The sequence below is a fragment of the Rattus norvegicus genome, chromosome X (genome assembly GCF_021556685.1).
Source record: "Rattus norvegicus strain SHRSP/BbbUtx chromosome X, alternate assembly SHRSP_T2T, whole genome shotgun sequence".
Lineage (NCBI taxonomy): Eukaryota > Metazoa > Chordata > Mammalia > Rodentia > Muridae > Rattus > Rattus norvegicus.
Genome location: NC_141554.1, coordinates 92,302,830 through 92,317,419, shown reverse-complemented (window position 1 = coordinate 92,317,419; position 14,590 = coordinate 92,302,830). Strand labels below are relative to the sequence as shown.

Sequence of the window (14,590 nt, the reverse complement as noted above, 5' to 3'; positions counted from 1 at the left end):
TGTTCCCCTTTTAAAGAAGGAGTGAAGCATTCACATTTTGATCATCCATCTTGAGTTTCATGTGTTCTATGCATCTAGGGTAATTCAAGCATTTGGGCTAATAGCCACTTATCAATGAGTGCATACCATGTGTGTTTTTCTGTGATTGGGTTACCTCACTCAGGATGATATTTTCCAGTTCCAACCATTTGTCTATGAATTTCATAAAGGCATTGTTTTTGATAGCTGAGTAATATTCCATTGTGTAGATGTACCACATTTTCTGTATCCATTCCTCTGTTGAAGGGGATCTGGGTTCTTTCCAGTTTCTGGCTATTATAAATGAGGCTGCTATGAACATAGTGGAGCACGTGTCTTTTTTTATTTGTTGGGGCATCATTCAGGCATAATTATGTTCAGCAGATGGTATAATGTGATAGAACACTATGGAGAGCATCACAAGAAAATTCCATCCATCCATAAGGAAGTGTAACAGTGAACATGCCCAGCTAGGATGATCTTTTTGCAAGTGAGTAGAGTTGAATTATCCAGGATGATAGTTGCTTGACTTAGAGCCCAGTTCCACTCAATAGTCACAAGTTTTGTAAAAGATAAAAATTAGTAGGAAGAAGCTTACTTGATAGAGTAGATGAGTAGAAAATATAGCTGTGTAAAAATAATTACAGTTGACAAGGACTAAAAATCCTATAAAAATATAGCCTTCAAAAAGATAATATCTACAAATATGGACAATATTATTTGTAAATACGTATCAAAAATAAGATTGATAGTAAAGTTAAAGAAACAAACATATGCTACATGAAGCCAATATTTAATATAAAGCACACTTATTAAAATATAAGGGCTACAGAAAAAATATTATAGAAGCAATTAGAAAATAAGATCTGGAGCAGTGATATTAATGCCAGGAAGTGCTTAGAAAAAACTTTATCCAGGATAATTATAGTCTTACAAAACTGATAAAGTGGCTGATTCTCCAAGGTCACATAACAATTATTAATATGCATGTGCTCAGCAACAGAAAATCAAAATACATGTTGCAAGAACTCAGACATGCAAAGAAAAATGATCCTTCTACTACAGTTGGAAATTTTATCTATATTCTCCTGGTAGTTCCAGCAGTCAGAAAATCAATAAAAATGTAGTTGAACTGAAAAATATCAATCAAGTACATCTAATACTTTAGTACAGAATACTTCAAAAATAGCCAAGTTCACTTTCTTCTCACCTTCTTTTGGACATCCATCAGGAAGAACCACATCTTAGGACATGAAATACTAAAATGTCTAAGTCTGAATGTGTAGCTCTGTGGTATTTTCCTTGTCTGATGTGCAAAAAGACCTGAGTAGATTTTTAGCAGTCCCCCAAAAGTATATTAATCACAAAACTCTACAATAGTATATAATTAAGCATTAAATATAGAGATAACAAGTTTATAGCAAAATGTTACATGGCCATGTTTTAAAAAAAGAAAATCAAAATCAAGCAAAAAGCTTTCTGCATAAGACAGAGAAGCACAAGAAATTCTTGGTCCTTTATCATTTTAGCTTCATATTTAACTCGAGGGTCTATATAGGAAAGATTGTTAGAAAAAAATATTAAAAAACAAACACAAAAGTGTTACTATTTTGTACAAATAATATTTTAAATCATCCAACAGAAGAAATTACTAGAATTAAAAGTTGAAGTTGAATCATAGAATGAGAATAGCAAAATTTCTTCAGGTTAGAGTGTGTGTATTCAAATAAAACAAAAAAAAATAAATCATTTTTGTAAAAGTAACTTTTATTGACCAGGTGTAATTGTCATCTTGTAGGCTTAACTGGAAAATAAGATCACCCTTTCTAACCCTTATTTTTGAACTCTTGCTGGCTGGTTCAACTCAGGAGTTCTGGCTTTTCTTGTCTTCACCTGTAGCCTGTCTCCGTAATATTTTCCCATTAAAACTGCTCTCCCTTTCCCTCTCCCCCTCCCTCTCCCCCTCCCCCTTCCCTTCCCCTCCCCCCTTCTAAGTTCTTTCTTTCCTGTGTTCTCATGAATTGGTCATATTCCATCTCTGACTCATTCCATCAAGTCTTTCTCTGATTCATCACTTTCTTTACCTTTCAATGAGATGTCATTTTCATACATATCTTCTTTGTTCTACAAACTAACCTTCTTAATATTGATTGAGACTAAAGCTTTGACCTAAGGGTATGCATGTATTCTAGCTGGAAGGATTAAAATGTGTAGTGTGCCTGCATTCCAGACACATATTGTAAGACTCTCAGAGAGAATCTTCCCTCAGGAGGGAGATCCTCAAGCCCAATGACCAGACCGAGTCCACAGGCTGCAATCTGCAAGAGGATTTTTATTGATCAGGATACACAGGTATCTGTGGGTGTCCCAGTCAATTTGGAAGACTGGCGTGCCTAGCAGAACCAGGGACGGGTTTTTATAGGGCATTGGGGAGCAGAAGCAGGCTTACAGAAGCAGATGCATGGTTACAGGGATGTGATTGGTGGAGTAAATGAGGCATACGTGTATGTTACCTATTTTGGCTATAATCATAACAATGAGTTAGCAAAACGTACATGGTGGTCAGGGCTTCCGGGGGGTCAGGGACTTTTTCTTTTTCCTGCCAGGTGGTCCATGGAGCAATGCCCATAATTTAGTCTGGTTTCTGCAATTTGTTTTCTTTTCTGGTCTGTTTTGTCTAAATGATGGGTCAGATTGTCCCACATATCTAAAAACTTACTTTTTATTTCTATAGTTGAGGGCCTTGGGCTTGTACAATTCCCTTTCTGGGAGGGGGTCTTTCATTCCCCCATTTTCTTTTTTTGTCCTTGAGTGGAATCTTCCACTCAACTTGGTTAAGGTACCTCTGTTTTTTTTTTTTTTTTTTTTTTTTTTTTTTGTTGTTGTTGTTTTACCATCTGATACTGTTGTCTCAGCACAAAAGTTTGAATGACTGAAAGGCTATATCTCTTATTATTTCTGTCTGATCTGCATAGAAACAACATTCTTCTTTTAGTGTAGCACACAGACTCCTTCTTTAAGGAATATCAGGTCTAATCTTTTCCTATCTTGAAGGACTACCTCTGAGAGGGAGGTTAGGTGTTCTTGGAGGTCAGCTAAAAAGTCTTTTTTATTTTTTTTATATCTGAGTCAATGGCAGTTCCTAATTCTCTATAAGCCTTGCATTGTAGGGCAACAGCAGATGTCCTTGTGCTGCCCTTGTAGCACCTAGATAGCCTTAAATAATTCTCAACTCTCTTTTGTGTCTTATTAAGTCTTTAGCATCAGGATTCTAATCTGGACACTATCTGAACCTATACACCAAGGTCTTTTAGAACTTCTAAACTTATATAGGTTGTGATCCCTGAGGCACAGTCCCAAGAAGTGTTAGGAGTACTAACATATGTAATGTTACATCATTTGCAATAAAAATCAAGCCTATCCTTACACCTATTCCGAGGGAACCCAGGGCAAACAGGCAAACATGAAATTCTTGTTTCTAAAACACACTCCTCAAGTGAGCATTATAGCAACCTCCCAATCACTTAAGTCTAGGGAGCTTTTTCAAGATCTGAGTGTCCCTCTAGGTCCCAGCTCTCAGCCCCAACAGCTAGTACGCTGCTGGTGAGGGCTGAGAATTGACGGCTGTCAGGGTGGTCAGCAGCACCAGGTACGGTCCTTTCTAGCGAGGCTCGAGTGTCTGGGCTCAGTGTAGCTGTAGTCTCTAACCTGGAACTGATGACATGTCTCAGGGGTCCCCGCGGCATAGGCTGCTGTCAGCTGTGAGCAGATTTCTTTCTGTATCACCTGTAGGTCTTTTAGCCTGGCATACAAATCATTATTACTATGACATGTTGGTTCAGTAACATCATCTAATATAGTCAGGGGAGCTGAGGCCCCATATAAGATCTCAAAGGGGGTAAAGCTGAATCTGGAAGGGGTATTTCTTGCTCTGAAGGGAGCAAGAGGGAAGGAGTGTCACCCAGTCTACGCCAGTCTCCATGGTCAATTTGGTCAGGGTCTCTTTTAGAGTCTTATTTATTTATTCTACCTGTCCTGAACTTTGAGGTCTGTAAATATAGCGTAATTTCCAATCAACCTCTAAATACTTGGCCACACCCTGGCTTACCTTGGCAACGAAAGTAGGGCTGTTGTCTGACCAGATTACCTTGGGCACTCCAGACCTGTGGAAGATTTCTTCTAGTATCTTCTTGATGACTATTGAGGCCATCTCTTGCTTGGTGGGGAAAGCTTCTACCTATTCCTGAAAAGATATCTATAAACACTAGGAGACATTTATAACCATATTTTCCTGGTTTTATCTCTGTGAAGTCCACTTCTCAGTAGGATCCAGGCCGTTCCCCATGGAGCCTCCTACCACAGTCAACTTTCCTGAAAACAGTTACCTTTTGGCATGGTATACATCAGTGTACTATCTGTTCCACGAGATACTTGAGACCTGTGACATAATATTTAGTTTTTGAAAACGTCTGGATGAGTTTGCTTACCCCTAAGTGAGTCCATTGATGTATTTGTTTTACCATGGCCTCTGCCTGTAAAAATTGTAGCAGGATCTTCTTTCTCGTTGAGGTGTACCAGAGTCTCTTCCTCGGCCTGGCTGGGTCATGTAGGGCCCTTAACAGAGCCAGAATCTCTTTTTTTTCTTTCTTGCCCTCAGATGTCAGCAGGCCCCTCTGCTGATGGGCTGTAGCAAAGGCATATGTGCTGTCCACATAGATGTTAAGTCTCTTTCTCAGCCCAAGGGCTTTGGTGAGGGGAGCGAGCTCTACCCTCTGAGTAGAGGTGCCTTCTGGTAGGGCCTGAGCCCAAATGACTCTGTTTCCATCTACCACTGCTGTCCCAGCCCATCTTTTTTTATGAACCAGATGACATCTACCCCCTCTGCTGGCTGATCAGTCTGATCTTTATGTCACTCCTGTGCTTTAGTGAGCTCCTGCTGACAGTCATGAAGGGGGGTGTCTAGGTCGGGGTCCGGGAGCAGGGTTGCAGGGTTTAGACTCGTAGGGGCAGTCTGGGATCACAAGGAACAAGTGGGATACCCGGCCCACGCCAAGGTCCACCGTTCTTCGGGTAGTCCATGAGTATCATTTGTTGCCAGTAGTCCGCTGTACTCAAGGTCTTTTGCTGGACACTAGCCCATTTGGGCGTAGGAGCACAGAGTGTTGGGCCCCCGTATTCACAAAACAACTGGGCAGGCTTCCCTTCTATCTTTGCGCATAGCCAGCACTCTAGAACCAAGAGGCTTGCCTTCCGGGCTGCTGGAGAGGCCCCTCTTGTTCTTCTTGGGGCAGTCTCTCACCCAGTGTCCTTTTTCCTTGCGATAGGCACACTGATCTTTAGCTAGGAATTCTCTTCTGTTGCCAGGTACTGTCTTCCTAGGTTCCCTAACTACTGTGGCCAGTATATATTCCTCTCCTGTCTTTTATCCCTCTTTAGCTCTCTAGCTTCTTTTTCCTTTTGTCTCTTTTCTTCCTTAGCTTCCTGCTCTTTTTACCTTCTTTCCTCTTTCTTTTCCTCAGTCTCTCTCTCATCTTCATCTTCCTCTACAGCTATTAGATGCTGTCCACTTATGTCAACTTTACTTTCTCTGCAACTTACACTAACTCTCAGCAACTTAGCTTAACCCTTCAAATTTCTGTAACTTTCTCTCTTTATATCTTTTACTTATCTTAGCCAGATTGGTGGGGCATTTTCCAGCCCCTCGGAGACCCACACTTGGAGCCTGGTGGCAGACCCGGAGCACTCCCTACCTTCAGGGGTATTCAAGTCAACAGTCAGGAGTGAGGGTCTTCCATCCATGTCTGGATTTATCTTTCTGGCCTCTAGTAGGATTCTGTCTTTCCTCAGTGGTAAAGAAGACCTGTAACAGTTACTAACAAGCATCTCAAATGGGATGGTGAGAAAACAAGAGAATCTCGAGAATAGAGGTCCACTGAAGAGGACAAATAGCATTTAGTCACACAGCTAAACCAGGAGGACTTTTTGGGACAAAAAGACCGTTGTAAAAATAAGCACAAGCTTTGTGTCTGTGAAACAGAACGGCAAGCAGAGAGGGAGCTGATCTGTTACCGACTATCTCTCTGGACTTAAGAACTAATAACAAAAGGATGGAGAGATGGTTAGGACCTGGGTGCTAGATGCCAAGTGGCTGACATAAGAATTGTACCCAGTTCACCTGGGACTTTCAGGACCTCAGTAGCAGCCCTTTACCAAACTGTCTCATTGGGCTAAAGGCCCATGGAAAAGAAAACATTAATCCTGACCTTGGCCACAGCCAAAGCCTGAATTCTAAATTTTGACTGGCAAAACAAAGTTCTTCACAGTTTGTTGCAGATTCTTTTTGAAACTATTTTAGGGGCTTCTCTGTCCCCCAACCTGGGGCATTTTGACCACAGGGGCAGGAACTGGCTGCTGTGGGGATAGGATCAAAGGCACTCTCCATGTCAATGATGACTAACAGGGAAGGTTACTTAATGTTGGAGATCAACTCCTCTCTTGGAATAGGGCCAGCAGATATGGCAGGCTCCCTTAAAGAACTTCTCTTAATGAACACTCTCCTTCTGGGAGCAAGTGTTGAAGATCTGGTCACTGAAGGCAGCAACTGGAATTATTATTTATTCAGGGCCAAAAGTCTCATAAAACAACCACTAACTCTACGCTATCTTCTTGTTGTCAAAGCCGGCCGGCCTCATCACCTTGAAACTCCTCTTACGCTGACTTGGCCAGAGCTGCACCACTGCCCACGCGCAGCCTGCAGCTTGCTAGCAGGCCTGTATGCTTGTCACCCTCAGCCCCTACATTTTCCTACTCTGTGCTGTCCCTTCCTTAGAAGCTGTGAATGTTTAAGCAACAGGGAGAATTTTTCTTCAGGATCTAAGGTAAAGCTTTCAGGCCCTTGTTAATACCTGCTTCAGACAGGGTCACTCACTAACCTGGAGTTCTTCATACACAACTGTTAACAGCAGCTAGACTGGACAAGGGGAACAAAGGGAGGGGCATCTCTCCTTGGGGAGGAGGCTAAGAGAGAAAGATAAAACAATTTTTCTCAAGCAAATTATTTCCAAGTTGAGCACCAAGAGGACCAAGTAAAACTCCTTGACAAACAAAGCAAACAGTTTCATGATTTCAAACACAGTCGTCAGTCCAAGATTTTAAACACAGTCGTCTATCCAAAGTCCAAAAACGAAACAAAAGTCAAAAAGACACTCGACAATACCACAGAAAACAAACCAGACAAACAAGACCAAGACAAAGAATCCTATAACCAATTTCCACAGATGTTCAAAGAAAATTAGGACACAAAGAAGACAAACAATTCCAACAGTCAGACAGACAGACGCACTGCGCGGCTTCAGTGTCAAACTGAAACCAAAAATTCAGACAGAGGTGACGAGGGTCCGGATCCTTCAGTGGATCCGGCTCTCTCCTCTCTCCTCCAACCCAAAACCATGTATCCTTCCGATACAGGCTGAGCCCCGAAAAACCGGGCTCTAAACACCCTTGGAACGTCTTCCAGGGCTGCGGGGGAGAAGTCCGAGCTTGTCAGCTCCTTCTCTGGCCCGCCCAAATACAAACGGTCTAGACCTAAGCCAAGTAACTAAGCATTTACAGAACAAGTCACAAAGCAAGACAAGACAGGACAAGACAAACACTGGCCAGCTTACCTCCCGGTGGGTGGTCGGTGGTCTCTAGGCAGAGGATCTCCGATCCTGGACGAGCCCCCATATGTAAGATTCTCAGAGAGAATCTTCCCTCAGGAGGGAGATCCTCAAGCCCAATGACCAGACCAAGTCCACAGGCTGCAATCTGCAAGAGGATTTTTATTGATCAGGATACACAGGTATCTGTGGGTGTCCCAGTCAATTTGGAAGACTGGTGCGCCTAGCAGAACCAGGGACGGGTTTTTATAGGGCATTGGGGAGCAGAAGCAGGCTTACAGAAGCAGATGCATGGTTACAGGGATGTGATTGGTGGAGTAAATGAGGCATACGTGTATGTTACCTATTTTGGCTATAATCATAACAATGAGTTAGCAAAACGTACATGGTGGTCAGGGCTTCCGGGGGGTCAGGGACTTTTTCTTTTTCCTGCCAGGTGGCCCATGGAGCAATGCCCATAATTTAGTCTGGTTTCTGCATTTTGTTTTCTTTTCTGGTCTGTTTCGTCTAAATGATGGGTCAGCTTGTCCCACATATCTAAAAACTTACTTTTTATTTCTATAGTTGAGGGCCTTGGGCTTGTATAATTCCCTTTCTGGGAGGGGGTCTTTCAATATCATGTACGTAGAAGGTCTTTATAGTTGATCCCTTGCCAGAGCAGCTATGTTACTGGATTAAAATTCCTTTATAGATATCCCATAAATATTTAGAAAAATAAAATAAGAACAAAGGTAACAGAAGAAGCATGAGTTTTTTTTTCTTAAAAGAGAAATTTGGTAAGAAAATATAAACAAGGAAATTACAGATAAACTACCAGTATTCTGTATCTCAATATTTAATATTTCTAAAAAATATATATCCCTTGAATTGATTAACCTATTCTTTAAAAATCAATATTAGAATACTGCTTACTTTTTTTTTACTAAATATTTAAGGAGTATTTCTTAAATACACATGGGGATATAAAGGACTCAAAGCTAGAACAGTCGTCTTCAACAACAAAACAACACAGAACAAACAAACAACAAATCCCCCATAATTCCAAAAATCATCTACTTCTGTATGTTCCCATATACACAAACCTTGTCTTTATTTTTACATTATTTTTAATTCAGGAAAGCTTAACTTAAGAGTTTTATTATTTTTCTCTTTTGTAGTTTTGTTTATTCATTCGATTTTTTTTTTAAAACAATTTCTGGCTCTGTAGACCAGAGGCTAGCATCAAAATCATGTAAGTGTCATTGATCTGCCAAAGAATGTTACCCTGACTCAAATAGTACGCAAAAGCAGAGTGTTTTATTCTGCAGAAGTCAAGCATACAGGTATCTATGATTTACCATAATGGAAATGCCTAGGTGAGCTTGTAGACTCAATTTACGGCAGATTAGGGGGATTTATAGGGAGGGTAGATGACCTTAATCTTGAGTGGTTGGTTGGATCTCTGGAGGTATGGGAGGGAGTGTCTTTGGGATTGGCTAGGACTCTGGTGACATTCCAGAACTATTGTTAGGGGTCTTGGAAACTGTTGCTGACTCACTGCTCTTGTCTCAGGCCAAGTAGTAAGGAAGCTTCTGTTGGTGGCAGCTTCTGATTGGCTGTCTGAAGCCTTTGGTCTTTCTAGTAACTGACTTGCTTGTACTTGCCCAGTTCTGAGATAAAGAAATTTAGTCCTAGTATACTAACCTGCCAGTTTGAAGCCTGTCATGGAGTCAGCCTGTTTCAGGAATCTCACTCAAAACAATTCTATTGTCTCCATCTGTTGGGTGTTGAAATTATAGGCATGTATTCAACGTAGGGTGTGACCATTTAGTCCCTCATTCATATTATGAAGAATAGGCTTTGGATACAGACAAACGCAAATTATAGAGTGAGAATCCTTAAGACTGTAAAAATATCTTTTTCTTTAACCAGATTTCATTATTATGTCAGAGACCAACTGCTGAAAGTTTCCCCTTTTTAGTTATTTCTGTCCCCTGCCTGCTGACTGCCAAACTGAGCTGTTTTGACTCAATTTCTTCTGCAAGCTGACTTTTGAAAACTGGCTCCTCTTGGCTTCTGACTCAATTGCTCTGCTTGGCCTCCAACTATCTCTGATGATTTGTTCTAATCTTCTGGCTCATGCTCTCCCTTGTTCGTTCTCTCTCTCTCTCTCTCTCTCTCTCTCTCTCTCTCTCTCTCTCTCTCTCTCTCTCTCTCTCTCTCCTTCTGTATGCTGCTTTGTGAAGCTGCCTCTCTTTTCTGTGCTGTTCTCATGGATTGGTAATGTCCTGTCTCTGACTCAGTCTGTCAAATCTTTTTCTGATTTGTCACATTGTCTGCCCCTAAGTTCTAGATGTCACTCTGAAAATGGCTGTTTCCTTCTGTAAATGAACCTTGTCTACATTGTTCATGACTAAAGGAGTGTGGAGTGTCTGTATTAGAGATCAAATTCCTCATATGTGATCACTTGTCAGAGCAGTCATGTTCCTGGATTAAAATTCCTCTACATAAAACAAGAATAACAGTGATTCATAGCTTAAGCTCACCCACATTGTTTCACATATAACGTTGTTAAATATAAATGAATACTTATAAAATAAACAGACTTATTAAAAGTGTTTCTAGAAAAGCTGAAAATAATAATGATTTAAACCTCAGTCTAATAAGATAGCTCAGAGGATGAAGGCATATGCCTCCCTGGCTGACATATTAATGACATGAGTTTACTCCTTGGAATGGACGTAGTGGAGAGAAAGAACTGAAGATGTCCTTCCAAGTACAAATAGATGCTATGGCTCTTTCCAAATACAAAATACATTAAGTAAATATAAATTTCTGTGGCAAAGCTGTATAAAGTTTTTCGTTTCTTTTGCTGCTATATAACAATATAACATAGAGCAACCTGGGGTAGAAAAGATTTATTTAATATTTTATATCTTTTTTGATATTTCCTTTATTTTCATTTCTTCCCTGGTTTCCCCTCCAGCAACCCCCTATCCAATGTCTCCTCTCCATGCCTCCTGGAGGGTGCTCCCCCACCCACCCACCCACTCAATCCTGCCTCCCCACCCTGGTATTCCCCTACACTGGGGCATCAATTCTTCATATGACCAAGTGCCTCTTCTCCCACTGATGATAGCATAAGGTCATCCTATGCAACATATGATCTGGATCCATCAGTAGCTCCATGTGTACTCTTTTGTTGGTGGTTTAGTCCATAGGAGCTCTGCGGTGTCTGGTTGGTTGATATTATAATTCTTCCTATGGGGTTGCAAAACCCTTCAGATCCTCCAGTCCATCCTCTGACTCCTCCATTGGGGATCCTGTTCTCTGTCAAATGGTTGGCTGTGAGCATATACCTCTTTATTTGTCAAGCTCTGGCAGAACCTCTCAAGAGAGAGCTATATCAGGCTACTGTCAACATGCACTTCTTGGCATATGAAATAGTGTCTGAGATTGGTGACTGTATATGGGATGTAAACCCAGATGGGGTCTTTCATTCAGTCTCTGCTTCACATTTTGTATCTGTATTTCCTCCTGTGAGTATTTTGTTCCACCTTCTAAGAAGGACTGAACCATACATACTTTGGTCTTCCTTCTTCTTGAGCTTCATGTGGTCTGAGAATTGTATCTTGGGAAATACAATTTTTGGGCTAATATCCACTTATCAGTGAGTACATACCATGTGTGTTTTTTGTGATTGGGTTACCTTACTCAGGATGATATTTTCTAATTCCATCCATGTTCCTAGGAATTTCATGAAGTCCTTGTTTTTGGTAGCTGTTTAGTATTCCAGTATGTAAATGTACCCCATTTTCTGTATCCATTCTTCTGTTGAGGGCCATCTGGGTTCTTTCCAGCTTCTGACCATTATAAATAAGGGTGCTATGAACATCATGGAGAATTTGTCCTTGTTATTTGTTGGAACATTTTTTGGGTATATGCCGAGGAGAGGTATAGCTGGGCTTCAGGTTGTACTCTGTCCAATTTTTTGAGGAACAACCAACTTGATTTCCAGAGTGGTTGTACCAGTTTGTAATCCCATCAAAAATAGAGGAGTGTTCCTCTTTCTCCACAATTTTGCAAGCACGTGCTGTCACATGAGTTTATGATCTTAACCATTCTGACGGTTATGAAATGGAATCCAAGGGTTGTTTTGATTTGCATTTCCCTGATGATTAAGGATGTTGAACATTTCTTTAGGTTCTTCATGACCATTTGATATTCCTCAGTTGAAAATTCTTTGTTTAGCTCTGAACCACATTTTTTGATAGGGTTATGATTCTCTGGAGTCTAATGTCTTGATTTCTTAGTATATATTGGACTATAGCCCTCTATCGCATGTAGGATTGGTAAAGATCTTTTCTCAGTCTTTTGGTTGTTGTTTTGTCCTATTGACAGTGTCCTTTCCCTTACAGAAATTTTGCTATTTTATTAGTTCCATTTGTTGATTCTTGATCTTAGAGCATAAACTATTGCTATTGTGTTCAGGAAATTTTCTCCTGTGCCTATGAGTTTGAGGCTCTTCCGCATTTTTCTCTTCTATTTGTTTCAATGTATCTGGTTTTATGTGAAGGTTCTTGTTCCATTTGGACTTGAGGTTTTTACAAGGGAATAAGCATGGGTCAGTGTGCTGACCTCTAGTTGAACAAGCAATATTTGTTCAAAATGCTGTCTTTTTTCCCACTTGATGGTTTTAGCCCCTTTGTCAAATATCAAGTGACCAAAGGTATGTGGGTACATTTCTGGGCCCTCAATTCTATTCCATTGATCTACCTGCCAGTCTCTGTACCAATACCATACAGTTTTTGTCACTATTGCTCTGTAATATACCTGGAAGCTAAGGAGGTTAATTCCCCCAGAAGTTCTTCCATTGTTGAGAATAGTTTTCACTATCCTGGGTTTTCTCTTTTTCCAAATGAATTTGCAAATTGCTTTTTTTTAACTCTTTGAAGAATTGAATTGAATTTTTTGTTTGTTTGATTTTCTTTCTTTCTTTTTTGGATAGTTTATGTTATACATATCAGATTTTATCCCCTTTCCTGGTTCCCCCCTCTCCTCTACCCCCTCCTCCTGCTTCTATAACGATGCTCCAGTCCCTGCTCAATTCCTTGGCATTCCCCTTCACTGGGGAAAAATAGCCTTTAAAGGACCAAGGGTTTCTCCTCCTACTATGTTACATATGAAAGAATCTATCATGAATTGGAATTTTGATGGCAATTGCATTGAATCTGTAGAATGCTTTCCTTTCCGCAAGATGGCCAGTTTTACTGTTTCTATCTCCTGCGATCTTCAAGGAGACTTCACCCATGATAGGGGTCTGAACAGAAGGTGACACCCTTTTGCATGAAGCATGTTGGAGCATAGTCTCAGAAACATATTTTAGCCTTTCTCTTCTCTTACCCCTCCCCTCCCTTCCCTCCTCCTCCTCCTCCTCCTCCTCCCCTCCTCCTCCCCTCTTCCTCCTCTTCTAATTTTATTTAATGATTTTTTAAGCTCCAGATTTTATCCCACTCCTGGTCTACCCACTGGCTGTTCCATACCCCATACCTCCTTCTCTCATCTCCACGAGGATATCCCTAACCACACACAAACCCCACTTCACCAGATCTCACCACTCCTTGGGGCCTCCATTTGCTTGAGAGTTAGGCGCATCTTCTCTGACTGAACCGAGACCCAGAAGACCTCTGCTGTATATGTGTTGCGGGCCTCATATCCACTGGTATATGCTACATGTCTGAGAGATCTCAGGGATCCAGGTTAATTGATACTGCATGTTCTCCTACAGAGCCGCCCTCCTCCTCAGCTTCTCTCAGCTATTCCCTAATTCAACCACAGGGTTCAGCAACTTCTGTTCATTGGTTGGGTGTAAATATCTGCATCTGACCCTTTGAGCTGCTTGTAGGGTCTTTTGGAAGGCAGATGTTATAGGCCTCTTTTTATAAGCATCCCATAGCCTTAGTAATATTGTCAGATCTTGGGGCCTGCTTTTAAGCTGGATTCCACGTTAGGCCTGTCACTGTACATCCTTTCCTACTACCCAAAATCTTATCATATTCCCCTATTCCCCTCCCAGTCCCCTTTCTCACGCAGGCCCCTCTCTTTTTCCATCTTACTGTGATTGCTTTCTTTTCCCTCCCAACTGAGATTGAGGCATCCTTACTTGGGCTCTTCAGCTTGTTAACCTTTTTGAGTTCTGTGGACTGTATTCAGTATTTTTTGGCTAATCTCCACTTATTAGTGAGTACATATTATGCATGTCCTTTTGGGTCTGAGTTACCTCACTCAGAATGATATTTATTACTTCCATCCATTTGCCTACAAAACTCAAGATTCTTTTTTTCTTTAAAAAGATTTATTTATTTATTTTATGTGAGTACACTGTCACTGTCTTCAGACACACCAGAAGAGAGAATTGGATTCATTACATATGGTTGTGAGCCACCTTGTGGTTGCTGGGAATTGAACTCAGGACCTCTGGAAGAGCAGTTGGTGCTCCTAACCACTGAGCCATCCCTCCAGCCCCAAAACTCAAGATTGTTAATAGCCGAGTAGTAGTCTATTATGTAAATGAACCACATTTTTTGTTTTCATTCTTCTGTTGTTGGACATCTGTGTTGTTTCAGGCTTCTGACTATCACAAATAAGACCACTGTGAACACAGTAGAACATGTGCCCCTGTAGTATGGTGAGGCATTTTTTGGGTATATGTCCAAGAGTGGCATTGGTTAAGTTAGTGGGATTATAAGATGAATCCTCTTAATGTTTGATTCAATCTTGACATTTACTAGAAGACAGCAATGTATGATAAAGCAGCGGGTAGGCTTAAGTAAGAACATTTTTTTTCCTTAAAGGTACTTGATTATATTTGTTTATTTCACAGCAGCTTCACATGGTCAGTATGTGTCACTGTTTCCTTTTAAAAGTCTTCTTTG

At 40.9% G+C, this 14,590-nt stretch overlaps 1 long non-coding RNA gene across 3 annotated transcripts; it reads right to left on the bottom strand.

The window, feature by feature from the left end:
- Positions 1-2,330: 2,330 nt before the first annotated feature.
- On the bottom strand, positions 2,331-7,538 carry LOC147998295 (uncharacterized). Of its 3 annotated transcripts, none has more exons than XR_015646638.1 (3): positions 5,769-7,538; positions 4,539-4,632; positions 2,331-4,456 (listed from the first exon to the last, which is right to left on the bottom strand). It is a non-coding gene; the product is annotated as an uncharacterized LOC147998295 (long non-coding RNA). The 3 variants fall into 3 exon arrangements; XR_015646637.1 differs by lacking the exon at positions 5,769-7,538 and having other exon boundaries at positions 2,331-4,282; positions 4,404-4,456; positions 4,539-5,643; XR_015646636.1 differs by lacking the exon at positions 5,769-7,538 and having other exon boundaries at positions 4,539-5,643.
- Between the last annotated feature and the right edge of the window lie 7,052 nt (positions 7,539-14,590).